Consider the following 19,396-nt stretch of genomic DNA (forward strand, 5'->3'; position numbering starts at 1 on the left):
CCTCAAGTAGCTGAGACTACAGGCGTCTGCCACCAAGCCCAGTGAATTTTTGTATTTTTAGTAGAAACGAGGTTTCACCAGGCGGTCTTGAACTCCTGACCTCAAGAGATCCGCCTCCCTCAGCCTCCCAAAGTGCTGGGATTACAGGTTCGAGCCACTGCACCCAGCCTCACCTGTTATTTATCATCTGTCTCCCACAAGATACTGTTCACTTCCTTTGAGAGCAAGGACTCTGGGGTCAGTTCACACCAATACTCCCAGTTCCTAGAACGGTGCCTGGCTCCTTGTAGAAGTTCAGTACCTATTTGTTGGCTGGGTATGGTGGCTCACACCTGTAATCTCAGCACTTTGGGAGGCCAAGGTTGGTGGCTTGCTTGAACCCAGGTGTTTGAGACCAGTATGAGCAACATGGCAAAACCCTGTTTCTACTAAAAAATGCAAAAATTAGCCAGGCGTGATGGCATGAGCCTGTAATCCTGGCTACTTGGGAGGCTGAGGTGGAAGGTTCAATTAAGCCCAGGAGGTTGAGGCTGCAGTGAGCCGTGATCATACCACTGCACTTTAGTCTGGACAACACAGTTAGACTGTCACACACACACACAAAAAAAAGTCAAAGGAATAAATAAATACTACTGCTGATTTAAATGCTGTTCTCTGCTGAACTGGCTGTATTAATGTATACATTATGTAGTGAGGCTGGAATTGACCAACTTAGGAAATCTAGGCTTTTTCTGAAAAACCACTTCAGTTTTCTTAAATGGTTAGCATTCTGGTAGAGAAGGTCTTGGCACTGCTTTCCCCCCATACCTGCCGTGTCTGCCAGCTTCCCATGTTTAAAAGCACTGCAGAGCTGGGCACAGTGGCTCATGCCTGTAATCCCAGCACTTTAGGGGGCCAAGGGGGTTGGATCACTTGAGGCCAGGAGTTCGAGACCAGCCTGGCCAACATGGTGAAACCCCGTCTCTACTAAAAATACAAAAATTAGCTGAGCATGGTGGCATAGGCCTATAATCCCAGCTACTCGGGAGGGTGAGGCAGGATAATTGCTTGAACCCAGAAGGCAGAGGTAGCAGTAAGCTGAAATTGCACCACTGCTCTCCAGCCTGGGCGACAGAGCGAGACTCTGTCTCAGAAAAAAAAAAAGAAAGCACAGCAGAAATCCTCATTTAGCAGGCCCCAATCCTGGGTCAGTGAGTACCCCTATTATTCCTCACCTAGCAGATGCTTTAGTCAGAAAAGTTCTTGAGATCAGCTCCCATCATGTCTGGGTCCCCGCCTTCACCCATTCTGTCCCTGGAAGAAGGAGAAAATGTGAAAGCAGACCAGGACCTACAAGGAGAGAGCTGTCCACTATTGAATTGAACACTTCAAATGGGCAGATTGTGAATTTTATCTCAATGACGCTGTCACGGAACAAAATAACTGCTTCTTTCCTGTAGTGTCTTGGCTTAGGAACTATAGAAAATATGAGGAAAAAAAGTGTAGAAGGCTGTTGCCCTGAGGGTAGATTGACATCTCTCTTACCCAACTGTTTGATTGGGTGCTGGAGATCAGGGGAAGAAGCTTTCCAGCAAAAGAAGCCTTGAGCCCAGACAGGAAGGAAGTGGGAGAGCCAGGCAGAGAGAGGGGGATGCCCCCACTCTGACCCTTATCACATCACAGGACAAATTCAAACAGCTGGGCAAGGATTCTGCTGGGAAGAAAAATCAAAGACACTTTGAAACTGAATGAACGTTCCCCACTGTGTTCTATCCATTCTACAAGGAGGAGAGCTCCCTTTACCAACATTAATGAACCAAAATTAACTAGTTTAGGAGCTAGCTTTCAAAAACACCTGCTGTTCCTACCCTTCTGTCCCTCTAACAATCTATTTCCCAACCCCGCAATGCTAGCCCTCCTCCCACTATGTTCAGTGCTGCTATTTATGCCTTAGAGGAAAGACTGGGACTGGGTTTGACTAAAGTGAAGTGTATGGCATTCCTGGAAATGATCTTCTCATTGTAGATGCAACCAAAATAGCATTGACTCCACACTTAATAATTGATATACTCTTCAACAGTAATTGCATTTTTCTCCAAAGTGCAGGATTTATAATACTTTTTTTCTCCAGTTCTTAACTGGAGATAAAATGATCCAATTCTGGTGTGTGTGATCTCATTACCTATGTTAAAAAAAAAACAAAAAACAAACTGAGGCATTTGCCTCAGTTTCCTCTGAGATACATGTTCTCACAGGTTGCAAAAAATAGTATTTATGCCAGGCACGGTGGTTCACGCCTTGTAACCCCAGCATTTTGGGAGGCCAAGGTGGGTGGATCACTTGAGGTCAGGAGTTTGAGACCAGCTGCAGCAACATGGTGAAACCCCGTCTCTACTAAAAATACAAAATTAGCTGGGCATGGTGATGCATGCCCGTAATCCCAGCTACTTGGGAGGCTGAGGCAGGAGAATCGCTTGAACCCGGGAGGCAGAGGTTACAGTGAGCTGAGATCACACCACTGCACTCCAGCCTGGGCAACAAAGAGTGAAACTCCGTCTCAAAAATAAATAAATAAAATAAATAATTATTATAATAATATTTTCTGTGGAAACTGAAGAAGTATAGCAATCTGGAAGATTGGGAGGGTTTTTTTCTTTTTTCTTTTTTCTTTGTTTTTGTTTTTGTTTTTGTACTAGAGATCAACCTCAACTTGATGATTGGCAGTTTTTGAAAGTGGTTTGGAGAAGATGCAATTAGGTTAGTGTAAGCCTGTCTCAGGCCTGAGTTTGAAAAAAGAACCTATGGCTCAGCCAAAAATGATGAGATGAGTGCCCACTGGAGCTTTCCCAGTTTTTCGAGATTCCACTTCCAGTGCTATAACTCCATGCTGCCGTGTGGCCAAGCAACAGCAGGTCCTCTCCCCAGAAGAGAACCTTCCTCTGACTGCAGGAATGTTACCCTCTGCTGAACATTTGCTAGTACTCTATGTCTTCCAAGTAGGATTTTTCCTTTCCAGAGGAAAGTAATCACAAACAAAAATCTTTATAGCAAAGGACACTGAGAAGCTTTTTATCCCCTTTCACTAGCTTCTGTTGTGATGGATGAAACTGCAAGGACAATTAGAGCAAATGTCAGTGTAAATCTCCAAAGAAAGAAGAAAATAAGCTTACGAAGTTTCCTTTGATGATGCCAAGAAGACATTTTCTCCTCTAGATAACAGTGTGTATTTAATTTAGACCATGTCAAGGGATTAGAAAACACTCAACCACTGTACCAGTGGTCTACCTCAATAGCAACAGATACTTATGGAAAGGGAGAAATTGTATATAACTTCTATTGACTCGGCATTAGTTAAGACTTTCAATTTATAGTGCTTTGTGCTTTCACCCTAGTCACCAACTCAAGAATGACATTTATGTTCTATATAAACATTATGAGACATCCTCTACTTATAGGACCCTTGAGAAAACTCCAGTTTTAATGGCACCAATCAAACCATCCATCAATTCTCCCAGACTGTGAAAATGCAAGGTCTACAAGTAATATTGCCACTTAATTTAAATCAGTCCCCATGGCATCCCCTATAAAAATGTTCACTCTGCCTTAACTTGCTAACTTGCTAAATAACCAGCTGGGCATAGGAGAGGCTAGTGTTTCTGGTTACCCATGCAGGGGAAACCCCATTTCATCTTTGTGTTGGCAAGCCCCTTGTTACATGTTTAAGGTACTTTTTGGATATTAAACTGTAGTGATTTATTCTGCAAAACCTGTTGTGGTTGGAGGGAGTGTGAGGGGAATGAAATGAGCATTACTTGGGATACCTGGTCCCTGTTCAGGTTGGGACTGAGAAAGGATTCAACAATCATTGGGGTGGGTAGGTCAGCCTTTTCAGTTTGGCAAATATCCTTGGAACTTAAACAAAACAAAAAACTTCCAGAGAGGACCACTAGGAGGTGCTGGGAAGAAAGAGCAACGACTTCACCCAGGAAAAGGGATAGACTCCAAGTGAAGAAGGGACAGACTCCCTGTTAAAACCTCCTGGCCAATAGTGAGGCTACATCTAAACCTAGCAAGAGACCCAGCTCCATGGAATAGTATAACCAGGCTTATCAAGACCCTCAGAAGTAGGCTTTGGCCAGCCACATAGAACAGAGAAAAGGATTGAACCTCCAGGACAGAGAGAGACAAACACCAGGAAGGACATTTGGAAAACTAGACCCACTTGTCCTGAAGCCCAGAGTGCTGGAGTCAGTGAGCCAGGAATGAGGGAGAACCGAAAGGGCCAGGGAAGTGCAGGACTGCCACGCCTCCCAGGCTGGCCTGAAGGGCAAGCGGGTTCACACCTAGGAAGGCCCTGGAAGGATTTCAGACTCCCATGAAACCCAGCAATGCTGGCCCCCTGTGCCACCTCAAACTGAGACAGACATGATAGCTTAAAGAATCCCAAGTCTAGGCTGGGCGCAGTGGCTCATGCCTATAATCCTAGCACTCTGGGAGGCCAAGGTGGGTGGATCACCTGAGGTCAGGAGTTCAAGACCAGCCTGGTCAACATAGTGAAATCCCATCTTTACTAAAAATATAAAAATTAGCCAGGCAAAGACTATACTTTCAGGGATCATTTCTATAGTTTGTTACTAGAGAAGTTTCTCTGAACGTGTAGAGCACCGAATAAGGACACATGCACACGTATGTTTATTGCAGCACTATTCACAATAGCAAAGACTTGGAATCAACCCAAATGTCCATCAGTGACAGATTGGATTAAGAAAATGTGGCACATATACACCATGGAATACTATGCAGCCATAAAAAAGGATGAGTTTGTGTCCTTTGTAGGGACATGGATGCAGCTGGAAACCATCATTCTTAGCAAACTATCACAAGAACAGAAAACCAAACACCGCATGTTCTCACTCGTAGGTGGGAACTGAACAATGAGATCACTTGGACTCGGGAAGGGGAACATCACACACCGGGGCCTATCATGGGGAGGGGGGAGGGGGGAGGGATTGCATTGGGAGTTATACCTGATGTAAATGACGAGTTGATGGGTGCAGCACACCAACATGGCACAAGTATACATATGTAGCAAACCTGCACGTTGTGCACATGTACCCTACAACTTGAAGTTTAATAATAATAAATAAATTTTAAAAAAATAAAATAAAATAAAATAAAATGTATCACGAGTAAAAAAAAAAAAAAAAAAAAAATTAGCCAGGCATGCTGGTGTGCACCTGTGGTCCCACCTACTTGGGAGGCTGAGGCAGGAGAATCCCTTGAACCTGGGAGGCAGAAGTTGCAGTGAGCCGAGATCACGCCACTGCACTCCAACCTGGGCAATGGAGTGAGACTCTGTCTCCAAAAAAAAAAAAAAAAAAAGAAGAACCCAAGTCTGCAATATGAAAACTGGGCAAATCAGAGTAATCTAAGGACAAGAAAATTGTTCTTTGTTAGCTCACTATTTATATGATGCTTATAAAAAATATATACTTTTAAAATGTTTTTCTTTCTTTTTATGTGTGTGCGGTTTTTTGTTTGTTTATTTTGAGATAGAGTCTCACTTCATCACCCAGGCTGGAGTGCAGGGGCACGAGCTGGAGACTCACTGCAACCTACACCTCCAGGATTCAAGCAATTATTCTGCCTCAGCCTCCTGAGTAGCTGGGATTATAGGCGCCCACCACCATGTCCAGCTAATTTTTGTATTTTTAATAGAGATGGGGTTTCGCCATGTTGGCCAAGCTGGTCTCAAACTCTTGACCTCAAGTGATCTGCCTGCCTCAGCCTCCTCCGAAAGTGCTGGGTTTACAGGCATAAGCCCAGCCTTTTTTTTTTGTTTTTTTTTTTTGTTGTTTTTTTTTGAAACAGGGTTTCACTGTTGCCCAGACTGGAGTACAACAGTGCAATCTTAAATCACTGCATCCTCAGACTTCTGGGATCAAGTGATCCTCCTACCTCAGCCTCCTGAGTAGCTGGGACTACAGGCATGCACCACCATGCCTGGTTAATTTATTTTTATTTTTTATAGAGATGAGGTTCCCACTATGTTGCCCAGGCTTGTATCAAGCTCCTAGTCTCAAGCGATCATCCTGCCTTGACCTCCCAAAGCGCTGGGATTACAGGCGTGACCCACTATGCCTGGCCTAAACTTTTATATTTTTCTTTGGATATGTATGCCTGTGTTTATTTTATTTTATTTTATTTTTTGAGACAGAGTCTCACTCTGTCGCACCCAGACTGGAGTGCAGTGGCGTGATCTCGGCTCACTGCAAACTCTGCCTCCCGGGTCCACGCCATTCTCCTGCCTCAGCCTCCCGAGTAGCTGGGACTACAGGCGCCCTCCACCACGCCCAGCTAATTTTTTGTATTTTTAGTAGAGATGGGATTTCACCGTGTTAGCCGGGATGGTTTCAGTCTCCTGACCTCGTGATCCACCCACCTCAGCCTCCCAAAGTGCTGGGATTACCGGCATGAGCCGCCACTCCCAGCCCAGTGTTTATTTTAAAAGCTGTTTCTGTAAAAGCTCAGTCTATATTTGTTAAAGTAAAGGGAAAGGGATTTTTGACCACACTTGGATTTTAGGTTGGCAAGAGTAGAGATAAATTATAAAAAAATACCAGAAATACTGCTCCGTTTTCCTTGGATCTAGGCTTTTTATTAAGCGCAGAAAATGGATACATCTTCACGAAACTCAAGCTTTTCTGCTAAAGGTCCCAACCCATCTCAGTTCCATAGGTGTCCAGGTTACTCCTTTTCTCCTTCCCCAACAATGGTTTTACAGAATTCTAATGTTCACAGGCTTATAAACCCAAGGCAACTGTTATATAGTTTTATTATACAAAATGGCAATACCCTGCATTAGGAAAGAAGGAAATGGCTCACCGACAGGAACTTAGGTCTAGACTTGGAACTATTGAGGAATCTAGTGGTGACAAGTCCTGCACACAGTTCAGCCAAAGCCTGTTTAAGCAGCTTTGAATATATAGAGAAAGCAAAGACCTGGGCAACATAGGGAGACCTCATCCCTACAGATGAATGACTATTAAAGTATGCAAAGAAGTTAGGAAACCAAAATAGAATCAAAAGTAGGTGTGTGCAAAAGTATAGTATGTTTTACCTTAGGTCAGGAAATAAGCATGAAAATGCAGTATCTGCCAGCTGTGGTGGCTCACGCCTGTCATCATAGCACTTTGAAAGGCCATGAAGGGAGGAATACTTAAGCCCAGGAGTTCAAGACCAGCCTGGGCAACATAGCGAAACCCTGTCTCTATAAAAAATAAAAAATTTGGCCAGGTGTGGTGGGTCACGTCTGTAAACCCAGCACTTAGGGAGGCAGATCACCTGAGGTCAGGAGTTTGAGACCAGCCTGACCAACGTGGAGAAACCCTGTCTCTACTAAAAATACAAAAATAAGCCAGGCATGGTGGTGCATGCCTGTAATTCCAGGTACTCAGGAGGCTGAGGCAGGAGAATCGCTTGAACCCGGGAGGTGGAGGTTGCAGTGAGCCAAGATCACGCCATTGTACTCCAGCCTTGGGGAAGAGTGAACTTCCATCTCAAAAAATTAAATAAATAAATAAATAATTAGGCTGGGTGCAGTGCTCACGCCTGTAATCCCAGCACTTTGGGAGGCCATGGCAGTTGGATCACCTAAGGTCAGGAAGTCAAGATTGGCCAGGCCAACATGGTGAAACTCCATCTCTACTAAAAATACAAAAAATTAGCTGAGTGTGGTGGCACATGCCTGTAATCCCAGCTACTCAGGAGGCTGAGGCAGGAGAATCGCTTCAATCCAGAAGGTGGAGGTTGCAGTGAGCTGAGATCGCGCCATTGCATCCAACCTTGGGAACAAGAGCAAAATTCCGCCTCAAAAAAAAAAAAAAAAAAAAATTAGGCCAGGCATGGTAGCTCATGCCTGTAATATCCTAGCACTTTGGGAGGCCAAGGCAGGTGGATCACCTGAGGTCAAGAGTTTGAGACCAGCTTGGCCAACATGGTGAAATCCTGTCTCTACTAAAAATACAAAAATTAGCCATGCATGGTGGCGGGCACCTGTAATTCCAGCTACTCTAGGAGACTGAGGCAGAAGAATTGCTTGAACCCACGAGTCAGAGGTTGCAGTGAGCTGAGATCATGCCACTGCACTCCAGCCTAGGCAACAGAGTGAGACTCTGTCTCAAAAACAAAAAAAGAAAAAAATAAAATACAGTTGAGGCTGGAAACGGTGGCTCATGCCTGTAATCCCAGCACTTTGGGAGGCTTAGGTGGGCGGATCACCTGAGGTCAGGAATTCAGACCAGCTTGACCAACATGGTGAAACTCCTCCTCTACCGAAATACAAAAACTTAGCCAGACTTGGTGGCGGGTGCCTCCCAGATACTTGGGAGGCTAAGGGAGGAGTATCGCTTGAACTCAGGAAGCAGAGGTTGCAGTGAGCTGAGATCGCACCACTGCACTCCAGCCTGGGAGACAAAGTGAAACTCCACCTCAAAAAAAAAAAAAAAAGAAAAGAAAATACAGTTGAGTTGCATGCACTGAGCACCTGGATCTTTGCTTTAATACAATCCTCCAATAAAAGGAACCAGGGCTCCTTGGAGAAATAAACTAAATCTAGGACTAGAGTAGGAAATATACAAGATGAACTTAGAGTGTCTTATAGTGCCCAGAAGTAAGGAAATGCTCAAACAGACAGACAAATAAAACAATGATTGGGAAATGTCAAAGCCACAGAGGAACCAACCAAAAAAGCTTCCCATGGCCAAAGCTAGAGCAATCTGAATAACAAAGTAGTCTTGCGTTGTAAGCCAAAGTAGAAAGTAAATATCCAGAAGTCTATACTTACAGAAAAAAGAAAGACTAAATAAATAAATGGGAAGAGAAGACAAATCTCCATGCAGAATAATTCCAAATCATTGATGTAGATATTCCACCCTGAAGGAGGTTATGAAGGATCATAACTCCATACTCCTGAAGTGTAGATTGCTCCTAATGACTTCCTTCTGAAGAATACAGTATAAGCCAGGTGTAGTGGCTTACTCCTGTAATCCCAACACTTTGGGAGGCTGAAGCGGGAGGATTCCTTATGGCTTACTCCTGAAATCCCGACACTTTGGGAGGCTGAGACAGGAGCCCAGGAGTTCAAGACCAACATGGGCAACATAGGGAGACCTCATCCCTACAAATAATTTAAAAATTAGCCAGGCATGGTGGGACGAGCCTGTCGCCCAAGCTACTTGGGAGGCTGAGGCGGGAGGATCACCTGAGCTTTCGAGGTTGAAGCTGCAGTGAGCCATGACTGTGTCACTGCACTCTAGCCTGAGTGACAGAGTGAGACCCTCTCTCAAAACACACACACACACACGAATATAGTATGGAAAGGTAGGAGGAAGAGTGACTTTACAGTGGAGAAACCTGGGAAACTACCCCAGTCAGTTGATCAAGGTCATCATCACCAATAATCAGTCATGTTGATCACATGTACCCCTTGATATGATGTGATAAGAATGGCACTTTACCTCTGTGATCTTCCCCCTAAAATCTCACAACCCCAGTCTGGTTATGAGAAGAACATCAGACAAATCCCAATAGAGGGACATTCTACAAAATACTTGATCAGTACTCCTCTAAACTGTCAAGGTTATTAAAAACAAAAAACAAAAAACAAGGAAAGAGCCAGGCGCAGTGGCTCACAACTGTGATGCCAGCACTTTGGGAGGCTTAGGTGGGCAGATCACCTGAGGTCAGGAGTTCAAGACCAGCCTGGCCAACATGGTGAAACCCCCTCTCTACCAAAAATACAAAAAGTAGCTGGGCGTGATGGCACATGCCTGTAGTCCCAGCTACTTGGGAGACTGAAGCAGGAGAATCGCTTGAACCTGGGAGACAGAGGTTGCAGTGAGCCCAGATGGTACCACTCCAGCCTGGGTGACGAGTGAGACTCTGTCTTAAAAAAAAAAAAACAAGGAAAGAGCCAGACATGGTGGAATGCATCTTAGTCCCAGCTACTCAGAGGCTGAGGATCGCTTGAGCCCAGGAATTTGAGACCAGCCTGGGCAACATAATGATACCTTCATCTGTACAAATAAAAATTCTTTAAAAAATTAACCAGGGCCGGGTATAGTGGCTCACACCTGTAATCTCAGCACTTTGGGAGGCCGAGGCAGGTGAACTCCTGAGCTCAGGAGTTCAAGACCATCCTGTGCAACATGGTGAAACCCTGTCTCAACTAAACAATTAGCCAGGCATGGTGGTGAATGCCTGTAATCCCAGCTACTCAGGAGACTGAGGTGGGAGGATGGCTTGCGCCGAGGAGGTGGAGGTTGCAGTGAGCTGAGATCACGCTGCTGTACTCCAGCCTGGGTGATAAGAGCCAGACTTTGTCTCAAAAAAAGTAAATAAATAAAGCGATTGAGTTCAAGGAAAACTTAAACACAATTTAGGGTAGCAGGCTCATGACAGGTCTTAAAGAAGAACGGTAAATGTCCTCCAGCCATTTTTAGCTGTAGTTGCCCTATGGAACTGAGTGTGCCTCAGTCTCCCTTAATGCTCTGCTCCTGCCTCTGTGCTGCAGTCTAAGTGTTTGTGTTCCAAACCCTGCACCTGTAAGTCCTCTCTAGATCTCCCATCCTTTTCCAATTGCCCAGAGGACCTCTCCACCTGAACATTCCACAGGCACCACAAAATCAATTTCTCCCAGAGCAAACCAATGACCCTCTTTATTTCCTGTCTTGTTGAACTGTACCACCATCCACCTGCTTCGGTTGTGCCCAGCTTCATGCTTCAAGATGCTGCCCCCATAAGCATAAGAGAGCAGTGGGGTGTAATGAGCAGGCTTCCCAGGATTGCTTCCGTGGTGCCCCTTATGAATCATGTATACCTTTTCCCATCTCAGGTCATCCATTATTGGCTCTCACTCATTCTTTTGTTCCTCCTCTTTTTTTTTTTTTTTTTTTCTTTTTGAGACAGGGTCTCACTCTGTTGTCCAGGCTGGAGTCCAGTGGCCTGATCATGAACCTGCTAGGTTCAGGTGATCCTCCCACCTCAACCTCCCGAGTAGCTGGGACTACAGTTGCGCACTACCACACCCAGCTAATTTTTGTATTTTTTGTAGAGACAGGGTCTCCCTATGTTGCCCAGGGTTGGTCTCAAACTCCTAGCCTCAAGTGATTCTCCTGCCTTGTCCTCCCAAAGTGCTGGGATTACAAGTGTGAGCCACCACACCCAGCCTGGTTCCTTTTCCATCTAGCCTCTCCACCCCTGTGGAGCTCCTTACCGCTGGCCTCAAGTTCTTGACTTTGATAAATATCTCTTTCCTCTCTCCTGGCATCTCTTAGAACTAACAAATGGCAAACCCCTTGTTGGCATCACATCTCTGGGGCTTCCTGTGGTAGGCAGCCTGTAAGGTGACCCCAGTGACTTCCTGTGTAATCACCTCCCCTTGAGTGGGGACTGGACCTTGTGGCTTACTTCTAACTAATAAAATACAGCAAAAGGGATGGGATATCACTTCCAGGATTTGGTTACAAAAGCCTGTGGCTTCCATCTTGGGCATATCTGTTGCTCTCTTCTTGGCTTACTCTGAGGGGAGCCAGCTGCCATGTCATGAGCTGCTTTTTAGAGAGGCCTATGCAGAAAGGAACTGACATCTCTGGCCAGCAATCAGAGTGGACCTGAGGCCTGCCAACAGCCACGTGAGTGAGCTTGGAGGCAGACCCCGCCCCATCAGCCTAGTGATGATTGCAGCCTTGTGAGAGACCCTGAGCCAGGGCAACCAGCTAAGCTGCACCCAGATTCCTAACCACAGAAACTAAGACAGTAACTGTTGTCTGAAGTCATTAAGTTTTGGGGTAATTTATCATGTAACATTAGATAACTAATAACCCTTGTACAACCTTCATGGGCAACTCAAACTGGGTGTAGCACAATGTTACACATGGATTTCCATATTATTACACAGAGCCGTGGGCCCAGGGGCAAACAGAAAGGAAGGGGTGGCTCTCAAGATAGGCAGAGACCTTTCCTCTCGTTAATTCAAGTCAGTTTGAGAAGCCCTTTGTCAGACTGGCTAATCTAGGCTGGATAGTGTCCAGATAATTGCCCCTGAATATTTCTCTTTTTTTTTTTTTTTTTTTTTTTTTTTGAGAGGGAGTCTCGCTCTGTCACACAAGGCTGGAGTGCCGTGTCGCAATCTCGGCTTACTGCAAGCTCCGCCTCCCGGGTTCACGCCATTCTCCTGCCTCAGCCTCCCAAGTAGCTGGGACTACAGGCACTCATCACCACGCCCAGCTAATTTTTTTTTTTCTTTTTAGAAACAGGGTCGGCCAGGCGCGGTGGCTCAAGCCTGTAATCCCAGCACTTTGGGAGGCCGAGACGGGCAGATCACGAGGTCAGGAGATCGAGACCATCCTGGCTAACACGGTGAAACCCCGTCTCTACTAAAAAATACAAAAAGCTAGCCGGGCGAGGTGACGGGTGCCTATGGTCCCGGCTACTCGGGAGGCTGAGGCAGGAGAATGGCGTAAACCCGGGAGGCTGACCTTGCAGTGAGCCAAGATCGCGTCACTGCACTCCAGCCTGGGCGGCAGAGCGAGACTCCGTCTCGAAAAAAAAAAAAAAAAGAAACAGGGTCTCACTGTATTGCCCAGGTTGGTCTCGAACTCCTGGGCTCAAGAGATCCTCCCATTTCAGGCCTCCCAGAGTGCTGGAATACAGGCATGGGCCATCACACCCAGCCTAAAGATGAACTTTTCATCAGTGTTTATCCTAAAGGGGCTTTTAGTTCAATGTATATTCCTTGAACTTAGCCTCACAGTTCTGAATGTCAGTTGACTTCACTGCCACCGTGAGGTTGGATATCTAGATGCCTCCCAAATCCACTCTCCCTTTCTTCCTGAGTAAGGAAGCAGTGATAGCAAGGCTGCATGTCCTGGGCAATCTTTGGGTAAGGTATGGCCAAGTACTAAGTCCTCACGATTGGCAAGAGAGTGGCAGTGAGATGAGGCCCTTAACTGCATGTTCTCGTCAGGGTCTCTTCCCTGCTGTGGGAACCTGAATAAGGCAACGATCCAGGCTCAACTAGGAAGATGAAGAAGAAAGAGCTACAAGAAGAAGAAACCTGACCCCTCAGTGACTTCAAGAGCAGAGCTACCTGCCGACCTAGATGCTCATCTCAGTTGCTGTGTGAGAGAGAAATCAGCTTTTGTTCTTTAAGCCACCACATTCTGAAATTCTCTTTGAAACAGTAACTTATGGCTGGGTGCAGTGGCGCATGCTTGTAACCCGAGCACTTTGAGAAACCGAGGAGGTAGGATCACGTCAGCCCAGGAGTTTGAAACCAGTTTGGGCAACATGGCGAAACCTCGTCTCTAACAAAACAAAAACAGAACAAATAGCTGGGTGTGGTGGTGCATGCCTATAGCCCCAGCTACTTAGGGTGCTGAGGTGGGAGGATCACTTGAGCCTGGGTTGTCAAGGCTGCAGTGAGCCATGATCGCACCATTGCACTCCAACCTGGGTGAAAGAGCCAGACCCTCTTTCTAAAATAAATAAATAAATAAATAAAGCAAGCAACAGACTGGAATACAATATTTTTTAAAAAGAAAAAAAAACAGTAACTTAACAAACCCTCTCTCCCAAACAACTAATATAATTGCCTCTCCAGAAACAGAGACAATGTGTTGTCATGACCTGGGGGGCCATCCTAGCAAACATCTTCAGCCAGGGTATGCTGATCCTAACAAAGGGGACCATGGTTCTAGACTGGAAACTCCTCAAGCCATTGAAGACACAAAGTAGTTCCTGGGCTTTGTACACTATTCCCCTGGTATAATTCCTCTCTTTCCACACCACTCCCTTTGATTGACCTCCTGAAAAAGAGCACATGTTCAGCTTCAATGGTTGCAACCAATTTTTTTTTTTTTTTTTTTTTTTGAGACGGAGTCTCACTCTGTGACCCAGGCTGGAGTGCAGTGGCTCGCTGCAAGCTCCGCCTCTCAGGTTCACACCATTCTCCTGCCTCAGCCTCTTGAGTAGCTGGGACTACAGTCACCCGCCACCACGCCCGGTTAGTTTTTTTGTTTTTGTATTTTTTAGTAGAGATGGGGTTTCACCGTGTTAGCCAGGAGGGTCTTGATCTCCTGACCTCGTGATCCGCCCGTCTCAGTCTCAAAGTGCTGGGATTACAGGCTTGAACCACCACACCCCACCAGTTGCAACCATTATTTGGGGGAAGTGTAAGACCATCTTCATCCCTGTGTTGCTCTTCACATACCCTGGCCCAAGATTCATGCCAAAGACAGATGCTCTTAATCTTGGGGTGATGCTTCTTTGTCTCAGAACCTGAAAACACTAGGGCCCTAAAACTTTGTGTTTTGACGCTGGTGGAAGAGAACAGAAACCTATCTGGCATCCCCAAAAAAAAAAGAAAAAAAGAGGCACCTGCAGTAAGGCCACCTTCCAGGCCTGAAGGCCATTCTGGCAGGGACCCAATACTCCATGACCACACAGTTGAATTACCAAAGGTGAAGTACCTGTGGGTCTCTTGAGAGTTGAGAGGCATGGTAGGTACAGCAAGTTTGTTCCTTCAGCACTTCAATTTATTTTTCTTCTTCTTTTTTTTTTTTTTTTTTTTTTTTGAATTTTGAGTTTTGGGTTTTGCTTTGTTGCCCAGGCTGGGGCGCAGTGGCACGATCTCAGCTCACTGCAACCTCCACCTCCCAGATTCAAGCAATTCTCGTGCCTCAGCCTTCTGAGTAGCTGGGATTACGGGCACTCACCACCATGCATGGCTGATTTTTTATATTTTAGTAGAGATGGGATTTCACCGTGTTGCCCGAGTTGGCCTCACACTCCTGAGCTCAGGCAATCTGCCCATCTCAGCCTCCTAAAGTGCTGGGATCAATTTATTTATTTATTTATTTATTTTGTAGATGAGGTCTCACTCTGTCACCCAGCTAGGAGTACAGTGGCACAATCTCGGCTCACTGTAACCTCTGCCTCCCAGGCTCAAATGATCCTCCCACCTCAGCCTCTCAAGAAGTTGGGACCACAGGTGCACGCCACCATGCCTGGCTAATTTTTTGTATTTTTTGGTAGAGACGGGGTTTCACTATGTTGCCCAGGCTGGTCTCAAACTCCTGAGCTCAGGCAATCCACCTGCCTCAGCCTCCCCAAGTGCTGGGATTACAGACGTGAGCCACCACGCCCAGCCTAGCACTTCAGTTTCAACCTATCCTTTTCCAGAAAGAAAGAACCCCCTCGTTAATGCCTTACTTGGAACCCAGAGTACCCAGGAACTTCAAATGCCACCTGAAGAAACCCATAGCCAGGCAACCCCACCTTGACCTAGAAATAATTGCCCAGAACCAATAGTAACAACGCTCTAATCCCAAGAGTTCCATCACCCAGACAAAACCCCAGAGAAAGGCCAGTGCAGGGGTGGCTGCCTTCCCTTATAGCTGGTTGTTTGGGCTGCTGGGTTTTGTTTAGCTCTTGTTTTTGAGACAGGGTCTCACTATGTTGCCCAAGCTGATCTCAAACTCCTGTACTCAAGCAAGACTCCCATCTCAGCCTCCTGGGTAACTGGGATTACAGGTGCATGCCACCATGGCCAATTGGCCTTCTGGGTGAGGCTAATATTCCTGGCTCTCCCTGTGTCTCACACTTCTCCAGAAGCCCCCAGGGTCCTGCCAAGATGATTAACACACTCCTTGGAATGTCTATGGGCCCTACCAACACTCAGTGTGAACCCAGATACATCACAGGTACTCAGATGTCAACATCCACCATCATCTCTGGGCATCCTGGCAGATGGCTTGTGACATTATTTACTTCTATGATCCCCTATTTTGGGACCATGATTTATTTCCGTATTTACTTTTTAACGTTATCATCTCCCTTAAGGACTATTAACGTTAAAAAGGAAATAGTCCTTCCTTCTATTCAACAACATTTACTGAGAAATTGGTATGTAGTTAGGCACTGTTCTAGTATCTGAAACACCAGGGTGAATAAAAGTGAACCTGAAAGAGCCTATCCTTCAGGATGGATTCCAATGGGCTAATGATATAAATTTAAAATAGAGCCAGGCTGGGCGCAGTGGCTCATGCCTGTAATCCCAGCACTTCAGGAGGCCAAGGAGGGCAGATCAGAAGGTCAGGAGATCGAGACCAGTCTGGCCAACGTGGTGAAAGCCCGTCTCTACTAAAAATACAAACATTAGCCAGGCATGTTGGCGCATGCCTGTAATCTCAGCTACTTGGGAGGCTGAGGCAGGAGAATCATTTGAACCTGGGAGGCGGAGGTTGCGATGAGCCAAGATCACACCATTGCACTCCAGCCTGGGCGATAAGAGTGAAACTCTATCTGAAAAAAAGAAAAAGAAAAAAGAAACTTAATCCCCATTGTGGCAGTATTTTTTGTTTGTTTGTTTGTTTGTTTGAGACAGAGTCTCACTTCATCACCCAGGCTAGAGTGCAATGGTGCAATCTCAGCTCACTATAACCTCCACCTCCCAGGTTCAAGCAATTCTCCTGCCTCAGCCCCCCCGAGTATCTGGGACCACAGGTGCACACCACCACACCTGGCTAATTTTTGTATTTTTAGTAGAGACGGCATCTCGTTATGTTGGCCAGGCTGGTCTTGAACTCCTGACCTCAGATGATCTGCCCACCTCGGCCTCCAAAAGCGTTGGGATTACATGTGTGAGCCACCATGCCCGGCCCCATGTGGCAGTATTAAGAGGTGGAGCCTGTTGGTAAGTAAACCAGACTCTCATAAGACACCAAACCTGCCAGCACCTTTACCTTGGGACCTCACAGCCTCCAGAATCCCACATAAACTTCTACTGTTTACCCAGGTCTTTGGTATATTGTTATTGCCAGACAATGGCCTAAGACAAATGCTATCACCACTATTATTTTCTAAGCCCTTTTTCATGCACGGTCAAAGCAACTCCAAACTAGTATGTAACACACAAAGAATGGATGCTTTAAACAATCTATTTTTTTAGTAGGATTCAAAAGCAAAGTCTTTTTTTTTTTTTGAGACGGAGTCTTTCTTTGTCACCCAGGCTAGAGTGCAGTGGCCCAATCTTGGCTCACCACAACCTCTGCCTCCCAGGTTCAAGCAATTCTCCTGCCTCAGCCTCCCAAGTAGTTGGGACTACAGGCGTGTGCCACCACGCACGGCTAATTTTTGTATTTTTAGCAGAGACGAGGTTTCACCATATTGGCCAGGCTGGTCTTAAACTCCTGATCTTGTGATCTGTCCGCCTCAGCCTCCCAAAGTGCTAGGATTACAGGCATGAGCCACTGGACCCGGCCAAAATTCAGCTTTTTAATGCTACAATTATGAGTATTAAACTTTCCCTGAGCTTAGCCATAATCCAATAGATAACGTTCCACTTATTTTTGTAAATTATTTTATTTCTTCCATGATGATTTAGAAGGACTATCTTCAAAACAAGTACAAATATTTAATAAATAATATCTGGCCTAGGCTGGGTGCAGTGGCTCATACCTGTAATTGCAGCATTTTGAGAGGTTGAGACGGGTAGATCACTTGAGTTCAGGAGTTCAAGACCAGCCTAATCAACATGGGGAACCCCATCTCTACTAAAAATACAAAAATTAGCGAGGTGTGGTGGCGGATGCCTGTAATTCCAACTACCTGGGAGGCTGAGGCAGGAGAAGCCATTCTACCCAGAAGGCAGAGGTTGCAGTGAGCCGAGATTGCACTACTGCACTCCAGCCTGGGCAACACAGTGAGACTCCATCTCAATAAAAAAAAAAAAGAAAAAAAGTATATCTGGCTGTTTTCTAACCAATTCAGTAATTTGTTGCACAATAAGCCACCTCACATCTTTCAGCAAGACATAAACTAAATTTGAACAGTAAAGACATTACACAATAAATTAGGATACAATTAAAATTTGCATATATCTTTGGGGGAGAGGACACCACACTTCTACTCAATGAAGAGAAACATTTTTACAGTCCAGAGGTTTTTCTTTTTTTTTTTTTTTTAATATCTATTATGCATGAATTCATAGGGAATGGGTTGCAGCAGCTCAGGCTCCTTCCCATTGGTTCTCTCACAGTGTGCTTCTCTGGGTGGAGCTTCAGTTGAACCCAGGCACCTTTCTCTTTGGCTTCTTTTTTTCTGATCATTTTCCTTCACGCGCTTCAGGAAGCTGTCTCAGCTCAGAGAGTGCTTAATGTGCTCAATATGGACATTCTCTTAGCAAGAAGCTTGCCCTTGTTTGTTTACAACAATGCCAACAGCATGCTGAGTGGCATTGTAGACTTCCAGTTTTGCTATGGTAACACTTGTGGGCATTCTTTTTTTTTTTTTTTTGAGATGGAGTCTCGCTCTTGTCACCCAGGCTGGAGTGCAGTGGCGCAATCTTGGCTCACTGCAACTTCCACCTCCCGGGTTCAAGTGATTCTCCTCCCTCAGCCTCCTGAGTTGCTGGGATTAGAGGCACCTGCCACTGCGCCCGCCACCATGCCTGGCTAATTTTTGTATTTTTAGTACAGATGGGGTTTTACCATGTTGGTCAGGCTAGTCTCAAACTCCTGACCTCAGGAGATCCACCCGCCTCGGCCTCCCAAAGTGCTGGGGTTACAGGTGTGAGCAACAGCATCTGGCCAACTCCACATTTTCTAAAAGGCCTGGAGAACACATTTCGGGTGCTTGTCATTTTGGCGAGTTACTGAAGGATGGCGGTTCTGGCTGAAAGGAAGATTCTGTTTTTTGTTTTGTCTTCCCTTCCTTCCTTCCTTCCTTCCTTCCTTCCTTCCTTCCTTCCTTCCTTCCTTCCTTCCTTCCTTCCTTCCTTCCTTCCTTCCTTCTTTCCTTCCCTCTCTTTCTTTCTTTCTTTCTCTCTCTCTCTGTTTCTTTTCTTTCTTTTTTATTTTTTTGGAAAATAAAGAAAAGGCCAGGCGCAGTGGCTCAGGCCTGTAATCCCTGCACTTTGGAAGGCCGAGGAGGGTGGATCACGAAGTGAGGAGATCAAGACCATCCTGGCTAACACGGTGAAACCACGTATCTACTGAAAATATAAAAATTAGCCAGGCGTGGTGGCGGGCGCCTGTAGTCCCAGCTACTCTGGAGGCTGAGGCAGGAGAATGGCATGAACCCAGGAGGTGGAGCTGGCAGTGAGCCAAGATCACGCCACTGCACTCCAGCCTGGGCGACAGAGTGAGACTCCATCTCGGAGAAAAAAAAGAAAAGAAAAGAAAAGAAAAAGGAAAATAAAGAAACAAAAGAATGGCTATTCCATAGACAGAGCAGCCAATTTTCTCTATTTCTTTTTACTTTTTTTGTTGTGGCTACCAGAAAAGTTTAAGTTGCATCTCGTTCACATTATCGGGCATGGTGGTTTAGACTCTGGGCCCCAGAGAAATCTCCTGAG

The 19,396-nt window shown here is 45.8% G+C and overlaps 1 protein-coding gene and 1 pseudogene across 1 annotated transcript in view; both read left to right on the forward strand.

Moving 5' to 3' along the window:
- The window catches only part of MTA3 (metastasis associated 1 family member 3), a 259,198-nt gene that overhangs the window by 12,902 nt on the left and 226,900 nt on the right, over positions 1-19,396 (forward strand). The window lies entirely within an intron of this gene.
- Positions 4,576-4,651, forward strand: LOC140713455 (small nucleolar RNA U3; annotated as a pseudogene).

The sequence above is a fragment of the Chlorocebus sabaeus genome, chromosome 14 (genome assembly GCF_047675955.1).
Source record: "Chlorocebus sabaeus isolate Y175 chromosome 14, mChlSab1.0.hap1, whole genome shotgun sequence".
Lineage (NCBI taxonomy): Eukaryota > Metazoa > Chordata > Mammalia > Primates > Cercopithecidae > Chlorocebus > Chlorocebus sabaeus.